The 21,179-nt window shown below is 50.7% G+C and overlaps 26 non-coding genes across 26 annotated transcripts; all 26 read right to left on the reverse strand.

The window, feature by feature from the left end:
• Trnas-cga (transfer RNA serine (anticodon CGA)) lies at window positions 1-75 on the reverse strand. Its single transcript has one exon. It is a non-coding gene; the product is annotated as a tRNA-Ser (tRNA).
• Window positions 76-1,199: 1,124 nt separating this feature from the next.
• On the reverse strand, window positions 1,200-1,274 carry Trnas-cga (transfer RNA serine (anticodon CGA)). Its single transcript has one exon. It is a non-coding gene; the product is annotated as a tRNA-Ser (tRNA).
• Window positions 1,275-1,800: 526 nt separating this feature from the next.
• On the reverse strand, window positions 1,801-1,875 carry Trnas-cga (transfer RNA serine (anticodon CGA)). Its single transcript has one exon. It is a non-coding gene; the product is annotated as a tRNA-Ser (tRNA).
• An 825-nt stretch (window positions 1,876-2,700) lies between these two features.
• Window positions 2,701-2,775, reverse strand: Trnas-cga (transfer RNA serine (anticodon CGA)). Its single transcript has one exon. It is a non-coding gene; the product is annotated as a tRNA-Ser (tRNA).
• Window positions 2,776-4,199: 1,424 nt separating this feature from the next.
• Trnas-cga (transfer RNA serine (anticodon CGA)) lies at window positions 4,200-4,274 on the reverse strand. The gene has a single exon. It is a non-coding gene; the product is annotated as a tRNA-Ser (tRNA).
• A 1,124-nt stretch (window positions 4,275-5,398) lies between these two features.
• On the reverse strand, window positions 5,399-5,473 carry Trnas-cga (transfer RNA serine (anticodon CGA)). Its single transcript has one exon. It is a non-coding gene; the product is annotated as a tRNA-Ser (tRNA).
• Window positions 5,474-7,497: 2,024 nt separating this feature from the next.
• Trnas-cga (transfer RNA serine (anticodon CGA)) lies at window positions 7,498-7,572 on the reverse strand. Its single transcript has one exon. It is a non-coding gene; the product is annotated as a tRNA-Ser (tRNA).
• A 1,424-nt stretch (window positions 7,573-8,996) lies between these two features.
• On the reverse strand, window positions 8,997-9,071 carry Trnas-cga (transfer RNA serine (anticodon CGA)). Its single transcript has one exon. It is a non-coding gene; the product is annotated as a tRNA-Ser (tRNA).
• A 1,125-nt stretch (window positions 9,072-10,196) lies between these two features.
• Window positions 10,197-10,271, reverse strand: Trnas-cga (transfer RNA serine (anticodon CGA)). The gene has a single exon. It is a non-coding gene; the product is annotated as a tRNA-Ser (tRNA).
• A 525-nt stretch (window positions 10,272-10,796) lies between these two features.
• Trnas-cga (transfer RNA serine (anticodon CGA)) lies at window positions 10,797-10,871 on the reverse strand. The gene has a single exon. It is a non-coding gene; the product is annotated as a tRNA-Ser (tRNA).
• An 825-nt stretch (window positions 10,872-11,696) lies between these two features.
• On the reverse strand, window positions 11,697-11,771 carry Trnas-cga (transfer RNA serine (anticodon CGA)). Its single transcript has one exon. It is a non-coding gene; the product is annotated as a tRNA-Ser (tRNA).
• Window positions 11,772-12,296: 525 nt separating this feature from the next.
• Window positions 12,297-12,371, reverse strand: Trnas-cga (transfer RNA serine (anticodon CGA)). Its single transcript has one exon. It is a non-coding gene; the product is annotated as a tRNA-Ser (tRNA).
• Window positions 12,372-12,896: 525 nt separating this feature from the next.
• On the reverse strand, window positions 12,897-12,971 carry Trnas-cga (transfer RNA serine (anticodon CGA)). Its single transcript has one exon. It is a non-coding gene; the product is annotated as a tRNA-Ser (tRNA).
• An 825-nt stretch (window positions 12,972-13,796) lies between these two features.
• Trnas-cga (transfer RNA serine (anticodon CGA)) lies at window positions 13,797-13,871 on the reverse strand. The gene has a single exon. It is a non-coding gene; the product is annotated as a tRNA-Ser (tRNA).
• A 525-nt stretch (window positions 13,872-14,396) lies between these two features.
• Window positions 14,397-14,471, reverse strand: Trnas-cga (transfer RNA serine (anticodon CGA)). Its single transcript has one exon. It is a non-coding gene; the product is annotated as a tRNA-Ser (tRNA).
• A 225-nt stretch (window positions 14,472-14,696) lies between these two features.
• Window positions 14,697-14,771, reverse strand: Trnas-cga (transfer RNA serine (anticodon CGA)). Its single transcript has one exon. It is a non-coding gene; the product is annotated as a tRNA-Ser (tRNA).
• An 826-nt stretch (window positions 14,772-15,597) lies between these two features.
• On the reverse strand, window positions 15,598-15,672 carry Trnas-cga (transfer RNA serine (anticodon CGA)). The gene has a single exon. It is a non-coding gene; the product is annotated as a tRNA-Ser (tRNA).
• Window positions 15,673-15,897: 225 nt separating this feature from the next.
• Window positions 15,898-15,972, reverse strand: Trnas-cga (transfer RNA serine (anticodon CGA)). The gene has a single exon. It is a non-coding gene; the product is annotated as a tRNA-Ser (tRNA).
• An 824-nt stretch (window positions 15,973-16,796) lies between these two features.
• Trnas-cga (transfer RNA serine (anticodon CGA)) lies at window positions 16,797-16,871 on the reverse strand. The gene has a single exon. It is a non-coding gene; the product is annotated as a tRNA-Ser (tRNA).
• Window positions 16,872-17,696: 825 nt separating this feature from the next.
• On the reverse strand, window positions 17,697-17,771 carry Trnas-cga (transfer RNA serine (anticodon CGA)). Its single transcript has one exon. It is a non-coding gene; the product is annotated as a tRNA-Ser (tRNA).
• Window positions 17,772-17,997: 226 nt separating this feature from the next.
• On the reverse strand, window positions 17,998-18,072 carry Trnas-cga (transfer RNA serine (anticodon CGA)). Its single transcript has one exon. It is a non-coding gene; the product is annotated as a tRNA-Ser (tRNA).
• Window positions 18,073-18,897: 825 nt separating this feature from the next.
• Window positions 18,898-18,972, reverse strand: Trnas-cga (transfer RNA serine (anticodon CGA)). The gene has a single exon. It is a non-coding gene; the product is annotated as a tRNA-Ser (tRNA).
• A 525-nt stretch (window positions 18,973-19,497) lies between these two features.
• On the reverse strand, window positions 19,498-19,572 carry Trnas-cga (transfer RNA serine (anticodon CGA)). Its single transcript has one exon. It is a non-coding gene; the product is annotated as a tRNA-Ser (tRNA).
• A 225-nt stretch (window positions 19,573-19,797) lies between these two features.
• Trnas-cga (transfer RNA serine (anticodon CGA)) lies at window positions 19,798-19,872 on the reverse strand. Its single transcript has one exon. It is a non-coding gene; the product is annotated as a tRNA-Ser (tRNA).
• Window positions 19,873-20,697: 825 nt separating this feature from the next.
• Trnas-cga (transfer RNA serine (anticodon CGA)) lies at window positions 20,698-20,772 on the reverse strand. Its single transcript has one exon. It is a non-coding gene; the product is annotated as a tRNA-Ser (tRNA).
• Window positions 20,773-20,997: 225 nt separating this feature from the next.
• Window positions 20,998-21,072, reverse strand: Trnas-cga (transfer RNA serine (anticodon CGA)). The gene has a single exon. It is a non-coding gene; the product is annotated as a tRNA-Ser (tRNA).
• Window positions 21,073-21,179: the final 107 nt, after the last annotated feature.

A 21,179-nucleotide genomic window follows, 5' to 3' on the forward strand; every position in this document is an offset into this window, starting at 1 on the left:
GTGCCCGACCGAGACTCGAACTCGGGACCTTTGCCTTTCGCGGGCAAGTGCTCTACCAACTGAGCTACCGAAGCACGACTCACGTCCGGTACTCACAGCTTTACTTCTGCCAGTATCCGTCTCCTACCTTCCAAACTTTACAGAAGCTCTTCTGCGAACCTTGCAGAACTAGCACTCCTGAAAGAAAGGATATTGCGGAGACATGGCTTAGCCACAGCCTGGGGGATGTTTCCGGAATGAGATTTTCACTCTGCAGTGGAGTGTGCGCTGATATGAAACTTCCTGGCAGATTAAAACTGTGTGCCCGACCGAGACTTGAACTCGGGACCTTTGCCTTTCGCGGGCAAGTGCTCTACCAACTGAGCTACCGAAGCACGACTCACGTCCGGTACTCACAGCTTTACTTCTGCCAGTATCCGTCTCCTATCTTCCAAACTTTATAGAAGCTCTTCTGCGAACCTTGCAGAACTAGCACTCCTGAAAGAAAGGATATTGCGGAGACATGGCTTAGCCACAGCCTGGGGGATGTTTCCAGAATGAGATTTTTACTCTGCAGCGGAGTGTGCGCTGATATGAAACTTCCTGGCAGATTAAAACTGTGTGCCCGGCCGAGACTCGAACTCAGGACCTTTGCCTTTCGCGGGCAAGTGCTCTACCAACTGAGCTACCGAAGCACGACTCACGTCCGGTACTCACAGCTGTACTTCTGCCAGTATCCGTCTCCTACCTTCCAAACTTTACAGAAGCTCTTCTGCGAACCTTGCAGAACTAGCACTCCTGAAAGAAAGGATATTGCGGAGATATGGCTAAGCCACAGCCTGGGGGATGTTTCCAGAATGAGATTTTCACTCTGCAGCGGAGTGTGCGCTGATATGAAACTTCCTGGCAGATTAAAACTGTGTGCCCGACCGAGACTCGAACTCGGTACCTTTGCCTTTCGCGGGTAAGTGCTCCACCAACTGAGCTACCGAAGCACGACTCACGTCCGGTACTCACAGCTTTACTTCTGCCAGTATCCGTCTCCTACCTTCCAAACTTTACAGAAGCTCTTCTGCGAACCTTGCAGAACTAGCACTCCTGAAAGAAAGGATATTGCGGAGACATGGCTAAGCCACAGCCTGGGGGATGTTTCCAGAATGAGATTTTCACTCTGCAGCGGAGTGTGCGCTGATATGAAACTTCCTGGCAGATTAAAACTGTGTGTCCGACCGAGACTCGAACTCGGGACCTTTGCCTTTCGCGGGCAAGTGCTCTACCAACTGAGCTACCGAAGCACGACTCACGTCCGGTACTCACAGCTTTACTTCTGCCAGTATCCGTCTCCTTCCTTCCAAACTTTACAGAAGCTCTTCTGCGAAACTTGCAGAACTAGCACTCCTGAAAGAAAGGATATTGCGGAGACATGGCTTAGTCACAGCCTGGGGGATGTTTCCAGAATGAGATTTTCACTCTGCAGCGGAGTGTACGCTGATATGAAACTTCCTAGCAGATTAAAACTGTGTGCCCGACCGAGACTCGAACTCGGGACCTTTGCTTTTCGCGGGCATGTGCTCTACCAAATGAGCTACCGAAGCACGTTTCACGTCCGGTACTCACAGCTTTACTTCTGCCAGTATCCGTCTCCTACCTTCCAAACTTTACAGAAGCTCTTCCGCGAACCTTGCAGAACTAGCACTCCTGAAAGAAAGGATATTGCGGAGACATGGCTTAGCCACAGCCTGGGGGATGTTTCCGGAATGAGATTTTCACTCTGCAGCGGAGTGTGCGCTGATATGAAACTTCCTGGCAGATTAAAACTGTGTGCCCGACCGAGACTCGAACTCGGGACCTTTGCCTTTCGCGGGCAAGTGCTCTACCAACTGAGCTACCGAAGCACGACTCACGTCCTATACTCACAGCTTTACTTCTGCCAGTATCCGTCTCCAACCTTCCAAACTTTACAGAAGCTCTTCTGCGAACCTTGCAGAACTAGCACTCCTGAAAGAAAGGATATTGCGGAGACATGGCTTAGCCACAGCCTGGGGGATGTTTCCAGAATGAGATTTTCACTCTGCAGCGGAGTGTGCGCTGACATGACACTTCCTGGCAGATTAAAACTGTGTGCCCGACCGAGACTCGAACTCGGGACCTTTGCCTTTCGTGGGCAAGTGCTCTACCAACTGAGCTACCGAAGCACGACTCACGTCCGGTACTCACAGCTTTATTTCTGCCAGTATCCGTCTCCTACCTTGCAAACTTTACAGAAGCTCTTCTGCGAAACTTGCAGAACTAGCACTCCTGAAAGAAAGGATATTGCGGAGACATGGCTTAGACACAGCCTGGGGGATGTTTCCAGAATGAGATTTTCACTCTGCAGCGGAGTGTGCGCTGATATGAAACTTCCTGGCAGATTAAAACTGTGTGCCCGACCGAGACTCGAACTCGGGACCTTTGCATTTCGCGGGCAAGTGCTCCACCAACTGAGCTACCGAAGCACGACTCACGTCCGGTACTCACAGCTTTACTTCTGCCAGTATCCGTCTCCTTCCTTCCAAACTTTACAGAAGCTCTTCTGCGAACCTTGCAGAACTAGCACTCCTGAAAGAAAGGATATTGCGGAGACATGGCTTAGCCACAGCCTGGGGGATGTTTCCAGAATGAGATTTTCACTCTGCAGCGCAGTGTGCGCCGATATGAAACTTCCTGGCAGATTAAAACTGTGTGCCCGACCGAGACTCGAACTCGGGACCTTTGCCTTTCGCGGGCAAGTGCTCTACCAACTGAGCTACCGAAGCACGACTCACGTCCGGAACTCACAGCTTTACTTCTGCCAGTATCCGTCTCCTTCCTTCCAAACTTTACAGAAGCTCTTCTGCGAACCTTGCAGAACTAGCACTCCTGAAAGAAAGGATATTGCGGAGACATGGCTTAGCCACAGCCTGGGGGATGTTTCCAGAATGAGATTTTCACTCTGCAGCGGAGTGTGCGCTGATATGAAACTTCCTGGCAGATTAAAACTGTGTGCCCGACCGAGACTCGAACTCGGGACCTTTGCCTTTCGCGGGCAAGTGCTCTACCAGCTGAGCTACCGAAGCACGACTCACGTCCGGTACTCACAGCTTTACTTCTGCCAGTATCCGTCTCCTACCTTCCAAACTTTACAGAAGCTCTTCTGCGAACCTTGCAGAACTAGCACTCCTGAAAGAAAGGATATTGCGGAGATATGGCTTAGCCACAGCCTGGGGGATGTTTCCAGAATGAGATTTTCACTCTGCAGCGGAGTGTGCGCTGATATGAAACTTCCTGGCAGATTAAAACTGTGTGCCCGACCGAGACTCGAACTCGGGACCTTTGCCTTTCGCGGGCAAGTGCTCCACCAACTGAGCTACCGAAGCACGACTCACGTCCGGTACTCACAGCTTTACTTCTGCCAGTATCCGTCTCCTTCCTTCCAAACTTTACAGAAGCTCTTCTGCGAACCTTGCAGAACTAGCACTCCTGAAGAAAGGATATTGCGGAGACATGGCTTAGCCACAGCCTGGGGGATGTTTCTAGAGTGAGATTTTCACTCTGCAGCGGAGTGTACGCTGATATGAAACTTCCTGACAGATTGAACCTGTGTGCCCGACCGAGACTCGAACTCGGGACCTTTGCCTTTCGCGGGCAAGTGCTCTACCAACTGAGGCTCCGAAGCACGACTCACGTCCGGTACTCACAGCATTACTTCTGCCAGTATCCGACTCCTACCTTCCAAACTTTACAGAAGCTCTTCTGCGAACCTTGCAGAACTAGCACTCCTGAAAGAAAGGATATTGCGGAGATATGGCTTAGCCACAGCCTGGGGGATGATTCCAGAATGAGATTTTCACTCTGCAGCGGAGTGTGCGCTGATATGAAACTTCCTGGCAGATTAAAACTGTGTGCCCGACCGAGACTCGAACTCGGGACCTTTGCCTTTCGCGGGCAAGTGCTCCACCAACTGAGCTACCGAAGCATGACTCACGTCCGGTACTCACAGCTTTACTTCATCCAGTATCTGTCTCCTACCTTCCAAACTTTACAGAAGCTCTTCTGCGAACCTTGCAGAACTAGCACTCCTGAAAGAATGGATATTGCGGAGACATGGCTTAGCCACAGCCTGGGGGATGTTTCCAGAATGAGATTTTCACTCTGCAGCGGAGTGTGCGCTGATATGAAACTTCCTGGCAGATTAAAACTGTGTGCCCGACCGAGACTCGAACTCGGGACCTTTGCCTTTCGCGGGCAAGTGCTCTACCAACTGAGCTACCGAAGCACGACTCACGTCTATTACTCACACCTTTACTTCTGCCAGTATCCGTCTCCTACCTTCCAAACTTTACAGAAGCTCTTCTGCGAACCTTGCAGAACTAGCACTCCTGAAAGAAAGGATATTGCGGAGACATGGCTTAGCCACAGCCTGGGGGATGTTTCCAGAATGAGATTTTCACTCTGCAGCGGAGTGTGCGCTGATATGAAACTTCCTGGCAGATTAAAACTGTGTGCCCGACCGAGACTCAAACTCGGGACCTTTGCCTTTCGCGGGCAAGTGCTCTACCAACTGAGCTACCGAAGCACGACTCACGTCCGGTACTCACAGCTTTACTTCTGCCAGTATCCGTCTCCTTCCTTCCAAACTTTACAGAAGCTCCTCTGCGAACCTTGCAGAACTAGCACTCCTGAAGAAAGGATATTGCGGAGACATGGCTTAGCCACAACCTGGGGGATGTTTCCAGAATGAGATTTTCACTCTGCAGCGGAGTGTACGCTGATATGAAACATCCTGGCAGATTGAAACTGTGTGCCCGACCGAGACTCGAACTCGGGACCTTTGCCTTTCGCGGGCAAGTGCTCTACCAACTGAGGCTCCGAAGCACGACTCACGTCCGGTACTCACAGCTTTACTTCTGCCAGTATCCGTCTCCTACCTTCCAAACTTTACAGAAGCTCTTCTGCGAACCTTGCAGAACTAGCACTCCTGAAAGAAAGGATATTGCGGAGATATGGCTTAGCCACAGCCTGGGGGATGATTCCAGAATGAGATTTTCACTCTGCAGCGGAGTTTGCGCTGATATGAAACTTCCTGGCAGATTAAAACTGTGTGCCTGACCGAGACTCGAACGCGGGACCTTTGCCTTTCACGGGCAAGTGCTCCACCAACTGAGCTACCGAAGCACGACTCACGTCCGGTACTCACAGCTTTACTTCTGCCAGTATCTGTCTCCTACCTTCCAAACTTTACAGAAGCTCTTCTGCGAACCTTGCAGAACTAGCACTCCTGAAAGAAAGGATATTGCGGAGACATGGCTTAGCCACAGCCTGGGGGATGTTTCCAGAATGAGATTTTCACTCTGCAGCGGAGTGTGCGCTGATATGAAACTTCCTGGCAGATTAAAACTGTGTGCCCGACCGAGACTCGAACTCGGGACCTTTGCCTTTCGCGGGCAAGTGCTCTACCAACTGAGCTACCGAAGCACGACTCACGTCTGGTACTCACACCTTTACTTCTGCCAGTATCCGTCTCCTACCTTCCAAACTTTACAGAAGCTCTTCTGCGAACCTTGCAGAACTAGCACTCCTGAAAGAAAGGATATTGCGGAGACATGGCTTAGCCACAGCCTGGGGGATGTTTCCAGAATGAGATTTTCACTCTGCAGCGGAGTGTGCGCTGATATGAAACTTCCTGGCAGATTAAAACTGTGTGCCCGACCGAGACTCAAACTCGGGACCTTTGCCTTTCGCGGGCAAGTGCTCTACCAACTGAGCTTCCGAAGCACGACTCACGTCCGGTACTCACAGCTTTTTTTCTGCCAGTATCCGTCTCCTTCCTTCCAAACTTTACAGAAGCTCCTCTGCGAACCTTGCAGAACTAGCACTCCTGAAAGAGAGGATATTGCGGAGAAATGGCTTAGCCACAGCCTGGGGGATGTTTCCAGAATGAGATTTTCACTCTGCAGCGGAGTGTGCGCTGATATGAAACTTCCTGGCAGATTAAAACTGTGTGGCCGACCGAGACTCGAACTCAGGACCTTTGAGTTTCGCGGGCAAGTGCTCTACCAACTGAGCCTCCGAAGCACGACTCACGTCCGGTACTCACAGCTTTACTTCTGCCAGTATCCGTCTCCTACCTTGCAAACTTTACAGAAGCTCTTCTGCGAACCTTGCAGAACTAGCACTCCTGAAAGAAAGGATATTGCAGAGACATGGCTTAGCCACAGCCTGGGGGATGTTTCCAGAATGAGATTTTCACTCTGCAGCGGAGTGTGCGCTGATATGAAACTTCCTGGCAGATTAAAACTGTGTGCCCGACCGAGACTCGAATTCGGGACCTTCGCCTTTCGCAGGCAAGTGCTCTACCAACTGAGCTACCGAAGCACGACTCACGTCCGGTACTCACAGCTTTACTTCTGCCAGTATCCGTCTCCTACCTTCCAAACTTTACAGAAGCTCTTCCGTGAACCTTGCAGAACTAGCACTCCTGAGAGAAAGGATATTGCGGAGACATGGCTTAGCCACAGCCTGGGGGATGTTTCCAGAATGAGATTTTCACTCTGCAGCGGAGTGTGCGCTGATATGAAACTTCCTGGCAGATTAAAACTGTGTGCCCGACCGAGACTCGAACTCGGGACCATTGCCTTTCGCGGGCAAGTGCTCTACCAACTGAGCTACCGAAGCACGACTCACGTCCGGTACTCACAGCTTTACTTCTGCCAGTATCCGTCTCCTACCTTCCAAACTTTACAGAAGCTCTTCTGCGAACTTTGCAGAACTAGCACTCCTGAAAGAAAGGATATTGCGGAGAAATGCTTAGCCACAGCCTGGGGGATGTTTCCAGAATGAGATTTTCACTCTGCAGCGGAGTGTGTGCTGATATGAAACTTCCTGGCAGATTAAAACTGTGTGCCCGACCGAGACTCGAACTCGAGACCTTTGCCTTTCGCGGGCAAGTGCTCTACCAACTGAGCTACCGAAGCACGACTCACGTCCGGTACTCACAGCTTTACTTCTGCCAGTATCCGTCTCCTACCTTCCAAACTTTACAGAAGCTCTTCTGCGAACCTTGCAGAACTAGCACTCCTGAAAGAAAGGATATTGCGGAGATATGGCTTAGCCACAGCCTGGGGGATGATTCCAGAATGAGATTTTCACTCTGCAGCGGAGTGTGCGCTGATATGAAACTTCCTGGCAGATTAAAACTGTGTGCCTGACCGAGACTCGAACGCGGGACCTTTGCCTTTCACGGGCAAGTGCTCCACCAACTGAGCTACCGAAGCACGACTCACGTCCGGTACTCACAGCTTTACTTCTGCCAGTATCTGTCTCCTACCTTCCAAACTTTACAGAAGCTCTTCTGCGAACCTTGCAGAACTAGCACTCCTGAAAGAAAGGATATTGCGGAGACATGGCTTAGCCACAGCCTGGGGGATGTTTCCAGAATGAGATTTTCACTCTGCAGCGGAGTGTGCGCTGATATGAAACTTCCTGGCAGATTAAAACTGTGTGCCCGACCGAGACTCGAACTCGGGACCTTTGCCTTTCGCGGGCAAGTGCTCTACCAACTGAGCTACCGAAGCACGACTCACGTCTGGTACTCACACCTTTACTTCTGCCAGTATCCGTCTCCTACCTTCCAAACTTTACAGAAGCTCTTCTGCGAACCTTGCAGAAATAGCACTCCTGAAAGAAAGGATATTGCGGAGACATGGCTTAGCCACAGCCTGGGGGATGTTTCCAGAATGAGATTTTCACTCTGCAGCGGAGTGTGCGCTGATATGAAACTTCCTGGCAGATTAAAACTGTGTGCCCGACCGAGACTCAAACTCGGGACCTTTGCCTTTCGCGGGCAAGTGCTCTACCAACTGAGCTTCCGAAGCACGACTCACGTCCGGTACTCACAGCTTTTTTTCTGCCAGTATCCGTCTCCTTCCTTCCAAACTTTACAGAAGTTCCTCTGCGAACCTTGCAGAACTAGCACTCCTGAAAGAGAGGATATTGCGGAGAAATGGCTTAGCCACAGCCTGGGGGATGTTTCCAGAATGAGATTTTCACTCTGCAGCGGAGTGTGCGCTGATATGAAACTTCCTGGCAGATTAAAACTGTGTGGCCGACCGAGACTCGAACTCAGGACCTTTGAGTTTCGCGGGCAAGTGCTCTACCAACTGAGCCTCCGAAGCACGACTCACGTCCGGTACTCACAGCTTTACTTCTGCCAGTATCCGTCTCCTACCTTGCAAACTTTACAGAAGCTCTTCTGCGAACCTTGCAGAACTAGCACTCCTGAAAGAAAGGATATTGCAGAGACATGGCTTAGCCACAGCCTGGGGGATGTTTCCAGAATGAGATTTTCACTCTGCAGCGGAGTGTGCGCTGATATGAAACTTCCTGGCAGATTAAAACTGTGTGCCCGACCGAGACTCGAATTCGGGACCTTCGCCTTTCGCAGGCAAGTGCTCTACCAACTGAGCTACCGAAGCACGACTCACGTCCGGTACTCACAGCTTTACTTCTGCCAGTATCCGTCTCCTACCTTCCAAACTTTACAGAAGCTCTTCCGTGAACCTTGCAGAACTAGCACTCCTGAAAGAAAGGATATTGCGGAGACATGGCTTAGCCACAGCCTGGGGGATGTTTCCAGAATGAGATTTTCACTCTGCAGCGGAGTGTGCGCTGATATGAAACTTCCTGGCAGATTAAAACTGTGTGCCCGACCGAGACTCGAACTCGGGACCATTGCCTTTCGCGGGCAAGTGCTCTACCAACTGAGCTACCGAAGCACGACTCACGTCCGGTACTCACAGCTTTACTTCTGCCAGTATCCGTCTCCTTCCTTCCAAACTTTACAGAAGCTCTTCTGCGAACCTTGCAGAACTACCACCCCTGAAAGAAAGGATATTGCGGAGACATGGCTTAGCCACAGCCTGGGGGATGTTTCCAGAATGAGATTTTCACTCTGCAGCGGAGTGTGCGCTGATATGAAACTTCCTGGCAGATAAAAACTGTGTGTCCGACCGAGACTCGAACTCGGGACCTTTGCCTTTCGCGGGCAAGTGCTCTACCAACTGAGCTACCGAAGCACGACTCACGTCCGGTACTCACAGCTTTACTTCTGCCAGTATCCGTCTCCTACCTTCCAAACTTTACAGAAGCTCTTCTGCGAACTTTGCAGAACTAGCACTCCTGAAAGAAAGGATATTGCGGAGAAATGCTTAGCCACAGCCTGGGGGATGTTTCCAGAATGAGATTTTCACTCTGCAGCGGAGTGTGTGCTGATATGAAACTTCCTGGCAGATTAAAACTGTGTGCCCGACCGAGACTCGAACTCGAGACCTTTGCCTTTCGCGGGCAAGTGCTCTACCAACTGAGCTACCGAAGCACGACTCACGTCCGGTACTCACAGCTTTACTTCTGCCAGTATCCGTCTCCTTCCTTCCAAACTTTACAGAAGCTCTTCTGCGAACTTTGCAGAACTAGCACTCCTGAAAGAAAGGATATTGCGGAGACATGGCTTAGCCACAGCCTGGGGGATGTTTCCAGAATGAGATTTTCACTCTGCAGCGGAGTGTGCGCTGATATGAAACTTCCTGGCAGATTAAAACTGTGTGCCCGACCGAGACTCCAACTCGGGACCTTTGCCTTTCGCGGGCAAGTGCTCTACCAACGGAGCCTCCGAAGCACGACTCACGTCCGGTACTCACAGCTTTACTTCTGCCAGTATCTGTCTCCTACCTTCCAAACTTTACAGAAGCTCTTCTGCGAACCTTGCAGAACTAGCACTCCTGAAAGAAAGGATATTGCGGAGACATGGCTTAGCCACAGCCTGGGGGATGATTCCAGAATGAGATTTTCACTCTGCAGCGGAGTGTGCGCTGATATGAAACTTCCTGGCAGATTAAAACTGTGTGTCCGACCGAGACTCGAACTCAGGACCTTTGCCTTTCGCGGGCAAGTGCTCTACCAACTGAGCTACCGAAGCACGACTCACGTCCGGTACTCACAGCTTTACTTCTGCCAGTATCCGTCTCCTACCTTCCAAACTTTACAGAAGCTCTTCTGCGAAACTTGCAGAACTAGCACTCCTGAAAGAAAGGATATTGCGGAGACATGGCTTAGCCACAGCCTGGGGGATGTTTCCAGAATGAGATTTTCACTCTGCAGCGGAGTGTGCGCTGATATGAAACTTCCTGGAGGATTTAAACTGTGTGCCCGACCGAGACTCGAACTCGGGACCTTTGCCTTTCGCGGGCAAGTGCTCTACCAACTGAGCTACCGAAGCACGACTCACGTCCGGTACTCACAGCTTTACTTCTGCCAGTATCCGTCTCCTATCTTCCAAACTTTACAGAAGCTCTTCTGCGAAACTTGCAGAACTAGCACTCCTGAAAGAAAGGATATTGCGGAGACATGGCTTAGCCACAGCCTGGGGGATGTTTCCAGAATGAGATTTTCACTCTGCAGCGGAGTGTGCGCTGATATGAAACTTCCTGGCAGATTAAAACTGTGTGCCCGACCGAGACTCGAACTTGGGACCTCTGCATTTCGCGGGCAAGTGCTCTACCAACTGAGCCTCCGAAGCACGACTCACGTCCGGTACTCACAGCTTTACTTCTGCCAGTATCCGTCTCCTACCTTCCAAACTTTACAGAAGCTCTTCTGCGAACCTTGCAGAACTAGCACTCCTGAAAGAAAGGATATTGCGGAGATATGGCTTAGCCACAGCCTGGGGGATGTTTCCAGAATGAGATTTTCACTCTGCAGCGGAGTGTGCGCTGATATGAAACTTCCTGGCAGATTAAAACTGTGTGCCCGACCGAGACTCGAACTCGGGACCTTTGCCTTTCGCGGGCAAGTGCTCTACCAACTGAGCTACCGAAGCACGACTCACGTCCGGTACTCACAGCTTTACTTCTGCCAGTATCCGTCTCCAACCTTCCAAATTTTACAGAAGCTCTTCTGCGAACCTTGCAGAACTAGCACTCCTGAAAGAAAGGATATTGCGGAGATATGGCTTAGCCACAGCCTGGGGGATGTTTCCAGAATGAGACTTTCACTCTGCAGCGGAGTGTGCGCTGATATGAAACTTCCTGGCAGATTAAAACTGTGTGCACAACCAAGACTTCAACTCGGGACCTTTGCCTTTCGCGGGCAAGTGCTCTACCAACTGAGCTACCAAAGCACGACTCACGTCCGGTACTCACAGCTTTACTTCTGCCAGTATCCGTCTCCTACCTTCCAAACTTTACAGAAGCTCTTCTGCGAAACTTGCAGAACTAGCACTCCTGAAAGAAAGGATATTGCGGAGACATGGCTTAGCTACAGCCTGGGGGATGTTTCCAGAATGAGATTTTCACTCTGCAGCGGAGTGTGCGCTGATATGAAACTTCCTGGCAGATTAAAACTGTGTGCCTGACCGAGACTCGAACTCGGGACCTTTGCCTTTCACGGGCAAGTGCTCTATCAGCTGAGCTACCAAAGCACGACTCACGTCCGTTACTCACAGCTTTACTTCTGCCAGTATCCGTCTCCTATCTTCCAAACTTTTCAGAAGCTCTTCTGCGAACCTTGCAGAACTAGCACTCCTGAAAGAAAGGATATTGCGGAGACATGGCTTAGCCACAGCCTGGGGGATGTTTCCAGAATGAGATTTTTACTCTGCAGCGGAGTGTGCGCTGATATGAAACTTCCTGGCAGATTAAAACTGTGTGCCCGACCGAGACTCGAACTCGGGACCTTTGCCTTTCGCGGGCAAGTGCTCTACCAACTGAGCTACCGAAGCACGACTCACGTACGGTACTCACAGCTTTACTTCTGCCAGTATCCGTCTCCTACCTTCCAAACTTTACAGAAGCTCTTCTGCGAACCTTGCAGAACTAACACTCCTGAAAGAAAGGATATTGCGGAGATATGGCTTAGCCACAGCCTGGGGGATGTTTCCAGAATGAGATTTTCACTCTGCAGCGGAGTGTGCGCTGATATGAAACTTCCTGGCAGATTAAAACTGTGTGCCCGACCGAGACTCGAACTCGGGACCCTTGCCTTTCGCGGGCAAGTGCTCTACCAACTGAGCTACCGAAGCACGACTCACGTCCGGTACTCACAGCTTTACTTCTGCCAGTATCCGTCTCCTTCCTTCAAAACTTTACAGAAGCTCTTCTGCGAACCTTGCAGAAGTAGCTCTCCTGAAAGAAAGGATATTGCGGAGACATGGCTTAGCCACAGCCTGGGGGATGTTTCCAGAATGAGATTTTCACTCTGCAGCGGAGTGTGCGCTGATATGAAACTTCCTGGAGGATTTAAACTGTGTGCCCGACCGAGACTCGAACTCGGGACCTTTGCCTTTCGCGGGCAAGTGCTCTACCAACTGAGCTACCGAAGCACGACTCACGTCCGGTACTCACAGCTTTACTTCTGCCAGTATCCGTCTCCTATCTTCCAAACTTTACAGAAGCTCTTCTGCGAACCTTGCAGAACTAGCACTCCTGAAAGAAAGGATATTGCGGAGACATGGCTTAGCCACAGCCTGGGGGATGTTTCCAGAATGAGATTTTCACTCTGCAGCGGAGTGTGCGCTGATATGAAACTTCCTGGCAGATTAAAACTGTGTGCCCGACCGAGACTCGAACTTGGGACCTCTGCGTTTCGCGGGCAAGTGCTCTACCAACTGAGCCTCCGAAGCACGACTCACGTCCGGTACTCACAGCTTTACTTCTGCCAGTATCCGTCTCCTACCTTCCAAACTTTACAGAAGCTCTTCTGCGAACCTTGCAGAACTAGCACTCCTGAAAGAAAGGATATTGCGGAGATATGGCTTAGCCACAGCCTGGGGGATGTTTCCAGAATGAGATTTTCACTCTGCAGCGGAGTGTGCGCTGATATGAAACTTCCTGGCAGATTAAAACTGTGTGCCCGACCGAGACTCGAACTCGGGACCTTTGCCTTTCGCGGGCAAGTGCTCTACCAACTGAGCTACCGAAGCACGACTCACGTCCGGTACTCACAGCTTTACTTCTGCCAGTATCCGTCTCCTACCTTCCAAATTTTACAGAAGCTCTTCTGCGAACCTTGCAGAACTAGCACTCCTGAAAGAAAGGATATTGCGGAGATATGGCTTAGCCACAGCCTGGGGGATGTTTCCAGAATGAGACTTTCACTCTGCAGCGGAGTGTGCGCTGATATGAAACTTCCTGGCAGATTAAAACTGTGTGCACAACCAAGACTTCAACTCGGGACCTTTGCCTTTCGCGGGCAAGTGCTCTACCAACTGAGCTACCAAAGCACGACTCACGTCCGGTACTCACAGCTTTACTTCTGCCAGTATCCGTCTCCTACCTTCCAAACTTTACAGAAGCTCTTCTGCGAAACTTGCAGAACTAGCACTCCTGAAAGAAAGGATATTGCGGAGACATGGCTTAGCTACAGCCTGGGGGATGTTTCCAGAATGAGATTTTCACTCTGCAGCGGAGTGTGCGCTGATATGAAACTTCCTGGCAGATTAAAACTGTGTGCCTGACCGAGACTCGAACTCGGGACTTTTGCCTTTCACGGGCAAGTGCTCTATCAGCTGAGCTACCAAAGCACGACTCACGTCCGTTACTCACAGCTTTACTTCTGCCAGTATCCGTCTCCTATCTTCCAAACTTTTCAGAAGCTCTTCTGCGAACCTTGCAGAACTAGCACTCCTGAAAGAAAGGATATTGCGGAGACATGGCTTAGCCACAGCCTGGGGGATGTTTCCAGAATGAGATTTTTACTCTGCAGCGGAGTGTGCGCTGATATGAAACTTCCTGGCAGATTAAAACTGTGTGCCCGACCGAGACTCGAACTCGGGACCTTTGCCTTTCGCGGGCAAGTGCTCTACCAACTGAGCTACCGAAGCACGACTCACGGACGGTACTCACAGCTTTACTTCTGCCAGTATCCGTCTCCTACCTTCCAAACTTTACAGAAGCTCTTCTGCGAACCTTGCAGAACTAACACTCCTGAAAGAAAGGATATTGCGGAGATATGGCTTAGCCACAGCCTGGGGGATGTTTCCAGAATGAGATTTTCACTCTGCAGCGGAGTGTGCGCTGATATGAAACTTCCTGGCAGATTAAAACTGTGTGCCCGACCGAGACTCGAACTTGGGACCCTTGCCTTTCGCGGGCAAGTGCTCTACCAACTGAGCTACCGAAGCACGACTCACGTCCGGTACTCACAGCTTTACTTCTGCCAGTATCCGTCTCCTTCCTTCAAAACTTTACAGAAGCTCTTCTGCGAACCTTGCAGAAGTAGCTCTCCTGAAAGAAAGGATATTGCGGAGACATGGCTTAGCCACAGCCTGGGGGATGTTTCCAGAATAAGATTTTCACTCTGCAGCGGAGTGTGCGCTGATATGAAACTTCCTGGCAGATTAAAACTGTGTGCCCGACCGAGACTCGAACTCGGGACCTTTGCCTTTCGCGGGCAAGTGCTCTACCAACTGAGCTACCGAAGCACGACTCACGTCCGGTACTCACAGCTTTACTTCTGCCAGTATCCGTCTCCTACCTTCCAAACTTTACTGAAGCTCTTCCGCGAACCTTGCAGAATTAGCACTCCTGAAAGAAAGGATATTGCGGAGACACGGCTTAGCCACAGCCTCGGGGATGTTTCCAGAATGAGACTTTCACTCTGCAGCGGAGTGTGCGCTGATATGAAACTTCCTGGCAGATTAAAACTGTGTGCCCGACCGAGACTCGAACTCGGGACCTTTGCCTTTCGCGGGCAAGTGCTCTACCAACTGAGCTACCGAAGCACGACTCACGTCCGGTACTCACAGCTTTACTTCTGCCAGTATCCGTCTCCTACCTTCCAAACTTTACAGAAGCTCTTCTGCGAACCTTGCAGAACTAGCACTCCTGAAAGAAAGGATATTGCGGAGACATGGCTTAGCCACAGCCTGGGGGATGTTTCCAGAATGAGATTTTCACTCTGCAGTGGAGTGTGCGCTGATATGAAACTTCCTGGCAGATTAAAACTGTATGCCCGACCGAGACTCGAACTCGGGACCTTTGCCTTTCGCGGGCAAGTGCTCTATCAGCTGAGCTACCAAAGCACGACTCACGTCCGGTACTCACAGCTTTACTTCTGCCAGTATCCGTCTCCTACCTTCGAAACTTTTACAGAAGCTCTTCTGCGAACCTTGCAGAACTAGCACTCCTGAAAGAAAGGATATTGCGGAGACATGGCTTAGCTACAGCCTGGGGGATGTTTCCAGAATGAGATTTTCACTCTGCAGCGGAGTGTGCGCTGATATGAAACTTCCTGGCAGATTAAAACTGTGTGCCTGACCGAGACTCGAACTAGGGACCTTTGCCTTTCACGGGCAAGTGCTCTATCAGCTGAGCTACCAAAGCACGACTCACGTCCGTTACTCACAGCTTTACTTCTGCCAGTATCCGTCTCCTATCTTCCAAACTTTTCAGAAGCTCTTCTGCGAACCTTGCAGAACTAGCACTCCTGAAAGAAAGGATATTGCGGAGACATGGCTTAGCCACAGCCTGGGGGGTGTTTCCAGAATGAGATTTTTACTCTGCAGCGGAGTGTGCGCTGATATGAAACTTCCTGGCAGATTAAAACTGTGTGCCCGACCGAGACTCGAACTCGGGACCTTTGCCTTTCGCGGGCAAGTGCTCTACCAACTGAGCTACCGAAGCACGACTCACGTCCGGTACTCACAGCTTTACTTCTGCCAGTATCCGTCTCCTACCTTCCAAACTTTACAGAAGCTCTTCTGCGAACCTTGCAGAACTAGCACTCCTGAAAGAAAGGATATTGCGGAGATATGGCTTAGCCACAGCCTGGGGGATGTTTCCAGAATGAGATTTTCACTCTGCAGCGGAGTGTGCGCTGATATGAAACTTCCTGGCAGATTAAAACTGTATGCCCGACCGAGACTCGAACTCGGGACCCTTGCCTTTCGCGGGCAAGTGCTCTACCAACTGAGCTACCGAAGCACGACTCACGTCCGGTACTCACAGCTTTACTTCTGCCAGTATCTGTCTCCTTCCTTCCAAACTTTACAGAAGCTCTTCTGCGAACCTTGCAGAAGTAGCACTCCTGAAAGAAAGGATATTGCGGAGACATGGCTTAGCCACAGCCTGGGGGATGTTTCCAGAATAAGATTTTCACTCTGCAGCGGAGTGTGCGCTGATATGAAACTTCCTGGCAGATTAAAACTGTGTGCCCGACTGAGACTCGAACTCGGGACCTTTGCCTTTCGCGGGCAAGTGCTCTACCAACTGAGCTACCGAAGCACGACTCACGTCCGGTACTCACAGCTTTACTTCTGCCAGTATCCGTCTCCTACCTTCCAAACTTTACAGAAGCTCTTCCGTGAACCTTGCAGAACTAGCACTCCTGAAAGAAAGGATATTGCGGAGACATGGCTTAGCCACAGCCTGGGGGATGTTTCCAGAATGAGATTTTCACTCTGCAGCGGAGTGTGCGCTGATATGAAACTTCCTGGCAGATTAAAACTGTGTGCCCGACCGAGACTCGAACTCGGGACCATTGCCTTTCGCGGGCAAGTGCTCTACCAACTGAGCTACCGAAGCACGACTCACGTCCGGTACTCACAGCTTTACTTCTGCCAGTATCCGTCTCCTTCCTTCCAAACTTTACAGAAGCTCTTCTGCGAACCTTGCAGAACTAGCACCCCTGAAAGAAAGGATATTGCGGAGACATGGCTTAGCCACAGACTGGGGGATGTTTCCAGAATAAGATTTTCACTCTGCAGCGGAGTGTGCGCTGATATGAAACTTCCTGGCAGATAAAAACTGTGTGTCCGACCGAGACTCGAACTCGGGACCTTTGCCTTTCGCGGGCAAGTGCTCTACCAACTGAGCTACCGAAGCACGACTCACGTCCGGTACTCACAGCTTTACTTCTGCCAGTATCCGTCTCCTACCTTACAAACTTTACAGAAGCTCTTCTGCGAAACTTGCAGAACTAGCACTCCTGAAAGAAAGGATATTGCGGAGACATGGCTTAGCCACAGCCTGGGGGATGTTTCCAGAATGAGATTTTCACTCTGCAGCGGAGTGTGTGCTCATATGAAACTTCCTGGCAGATTAAAACTGTGTGCCCGACCGAGACTCGAACTCGAGACCTTTGCCTTTCGCGGGCAAGTGCTCTACCAACTGAGCTACCGAAGCACGACTCACGTCCGGTACTCACAGCTTTACTTCTGCCAGTATCCGTCTCCTTCCTTCCAAACTTTACAGAAGCTCTTCTGCGAACTTTGCAGAACTAGCACTCCTGAAAGAAAGGATATTGCGGAGACATGGCTTAGCCACAGCCTGGGGGATGTTTCCAGAATGAGATTTTCACTCTGCAGCGGAGTGTGCGCTGATATGAAACTTCCTGGCAGATTAAAACTGTGTGCCCGACCGAGACTCGAACTCGGGACCTTTGCCTTTCGCGGGCAAGTGCTCTACCAACTGAGCCTCCGAAGCACGACTCACGTCCGGTACTCACAGCTTTACTTCTGCCAGTATCTGTCTCCTACCTTCCAAACTTTACAGAAGCTCTTCTGCGAACCTTGCAGAACTAGCACTCCTGAAAGAAAGGATATTGCGGAGACATGGCTTAGCCACAGCCTGGGGGATGATTCCAGAATGAGATTTTCACTCTGCAGCGGAGTGTGCGCTGATATGAAACTTCCTGGCAGATTAAAACTGTGTGTCCGACCGAGACTCGAACTCGGGACCTTTGCCTTTCGCGGGCAAGTGCTCTACCAACTGAGCTACCGAAGCACGACTCACGTCCGGTACTCACAGCTTTACTTCTGCCAGTATCCGTCTCCTACCTTCCAAACTTTACAGAAGCTCTTCTGCGAACCTTGCAGAACTAGCACTCCTGAAAGAAAGGATATTGCGGAGATATGGCTTAGCCACAGCCTGGGGGATGTTTCCAGAATGAGATTTTCACTCTGCAGCGGAGTGTGCGCTGATATGAAACTTCCTGGCAGATTAAAACTGTGTGCCCGACCGAGACTCGAACTCGGGACCTTTGCCTTTCGCGGGCAAGTGCTCTACCAACTGAGCTACCGAAGCACGACTCACGTCCGGTACTCACAGCTTTACTTCTGCCAGTATCCGTCTCCAACCTTCCAAATTTTACAGAAGCTCTTCTGCGAACCTTGCAGAACTAGCACTCCTGAAAGAAAGGATATTGCGGAGATATGGCTTAGCCACAGCCTGGGGGATGTTTCCAGAATGAGACTTTCACTCTGCAGCGGAGTGTGCGCTGATATGAAACTTCCTGGCAGATTAAAACTGTGTGCACAACCAAGACTTCAACTCGGGACCTTTGCCTTTCGCGGGCAAGTGCTCTACCAACTGAGCTACCAAAGCACGACTCACGTCCGGTACTCACAGCTTTACTTCTGCCAGTATCCGTCTCCTACCTTCCAAACTTTACAGAAGCTCTTCTGCGAACCTTGCAGAACTAGCACTCCTGAAAGAAAGGATATTGCGGAGACATGGCTTAGCTACAGCCTGGGGGATGTTTCCAGAATGAGATTTTCACTCTGCAGCGGAGTGTGCGCTGATATGAAACTTCCTGGCAGATTAAAACTGTGTGCCTGACCGAGACTCGAACTCGGGACCTTTGCCTTTCACGGGCAAGTGCTCTATCAGCTGAGCTACCAAAGCACGACTCACGTCCGTTACTCACAGCTTTACTTCTGCCAGTATCCGTCTCCTATCTTCCAAACTTTTCAGAAGCTCTTCTGCGAACCTTGCAGAACTAGCACTCCTGAAAGAAAGGATATTGCGGAGACATGGCTTAGCCACAGCCTGGGGGATGTTTCCAGAATGAGATTTTTACTCTGCAGCGGAGTGTGCGCTGATATGAAACTTCCTGGCAGATTAAAACTGTGTGCCCGACCGAGACTCGAACTCGGGACCTTTGCCTTTCGCGGGCAAGTGCTCTACCAACTGAGCTACCGAAGCACGACTCACGTCCGGTACTCACAGCTTTACTTCTGCCAGTATCCGTCTCCTACCTTCCAAACTTTACAGAAGCTCTTCTGCGAACCTTGCAGAACTAACACTCCTGAAAGAAAGGATATTGCGGAGATATGGCTTAGCCACAGCCTGGGGGATGTTTCCAGAATGAGATTTTCACTCTGCAGCGGAGTGTGCGCTGATATGAAACTTCCTGGCAGATTAAAACTGTGTGCCCGACCGAGACTCGAACTCGGGACCCTTGCCTTTCGCGGGCAAGTGCTCTACCAACTGAGCTACCGAAGCACGACTCACGTCCGGTACTCACAGCTTTACTTCTGCCAGTATCCGTCTCCTTCCTTCAAAACTTTACAGAAGCTCTTCTGCGAACCTTGCAGAAGTAGCTCTCCTGAAAGAAAGGATATTGCGGAGACATGGCTTAGCCACAGCCTGGGGGATGTTTCCAGAATAAGATTTTCACTCTGCAGCGGAGTGTGCGCTGATATGAAACTTCCTGGCAGATTAAAACTGTGTGCCCGACCGAGACTCGAACTCGGGACCTTTGCCTTTCGCGGGCAAGTGCTCTACCAACTGAGCTACCGAAGCACGACTCACGTCTGGTACTCACAGCTTTACTTCTGCCAGTATCCGTCTCCTACCTTCCAAACTTTACTGAAGCTCTTCCGCGAACCTTGCAGAATTAGCACTCCTGAAAGAAAGGATATTGCGGAGACACGGCTTAGCCACAGCCTGGGGGATGTTTCCAGAATGAGATTTTCACTCTGCAGCGGAGTGTGCGCTGATATGAAACTTCCTGGCAGATTAAAACTGTGTGCCCGACCGAGACTCGAACTCGGGACCTTTGCCTTTCGCGGGCAAGTGCTCTACCAACTGAGCTACCGAAGCACGACTCACGTCCGGTACTCACAGCTTTACTTCTGCCAGTATCCGTCTCCTACCTTCCAAACTTTACAGAAGCTCTTCTGCGAACCTTGCAGAACTAGCACTCCTGAAAGAAAGGATATTGCGGAGACATGGCTTAGCCACAGCCTGGGGGATGTTTCCAGAATGAGATTTTCACTCTGCAGTGGAGTGTGCGCTGATATGAAACTTCCTGGCAGATTAAAACTGTGTGCCCGACCGAGACTCGAACTCGGGACCTTTGCCTTTCGCGGGCAAGTGCTCTATCAGCTGAGCTACCAAAGCACGACTCACGTCCGGTACTCACAGCTTTACTTCTGCCAGTATCCGTCTCCTACCTTCGAAACTTTACAGAAGCTCTTCTGCGAACCTTGCAGAACTAGCACTCCTGAAAGAAAGGATATTGCGGAGACATGGCTTAGCTACAGCCTGGGGGATGTTTCCAGAATGAGATTTTCACTCTGCAGCGGGGTGTGCGCTGATATGAAACTTCCTGGCAGATTAAAACTGTGTGCCTGACCGAGACTCGAACTAGGGACCTTTGCCTTTCACGGGCAAGTGCTCTATCAGCTGAGCTACCAAAGCACGACTCACGTCCGTTACTCACAGCTTTACTTCTGCCAGTATCCGTCTCCTATCTTCCAAACTTTTCAGAAGCTCTTCTGCGAACCTTGCAGAACTAGCACTCCTGAAAGAAAGGATATTGCGGAGACATGGCTTAGCCACAGCCTGGGGGATGTTTCCAGAATGAGATTTTTACTCTGCAGCGGAGTGTGCGCTGATATGAAACTTCCTGGCAGATTAAAACTGTGTGCCCGACCGAGACTCGAACTCGGGACCTTTGCCTTTCGCGGGCAAGTGCTCTACCAACTGAGCTACCGAAGCACGACTCACGTCCGGTACTCACAGCTTTACTTCTGCCAGTATCCGTCTCCTACCTTCCAAACTTTACAGAAGCTCTTCTGCGAACCTTGCAGAACTAGCACTCCTGAAAGAAAGGATATTGCGGAGATATGGCTTAGCCACAGCCTGGGGGATGTTTCCAGAATGAGATTTTCACTCTGCAGCGGAGTGTGCGCTGATATGAAACTTCCTGGCAGATTAAAACTGTATGCCCGACCGAGACTCGAACTCGGGACCCTTGCCTTTCGCGGGCAAGTGCTCTACCAACTGAGCTACCGAAGCACGACTCACGTCCGGTACTCACAGCTTTACTTCTGCCAGTATCTGTCTCCTTCCTTCCAAACTTTACAGAAGCTCTTCTGCGAACCTTGCAGAAGTAGCACTCCTGAA

This window comes from Schistocerca gregaria, chromosome 4 (assembly GCF_023897955.1).
Source record: "Schistocerca gregaria isolate iqSchGreg1 chromosome 4, iqSchGreg1.2, whole genome shotgun sequence".
Classification (NCBI taxonomy): Eukaryota; Metazoa; Arthropoda; class Insecta; order Orthoptera; family Acrididae; genus Schistocerca; species Schistocerca gregaria.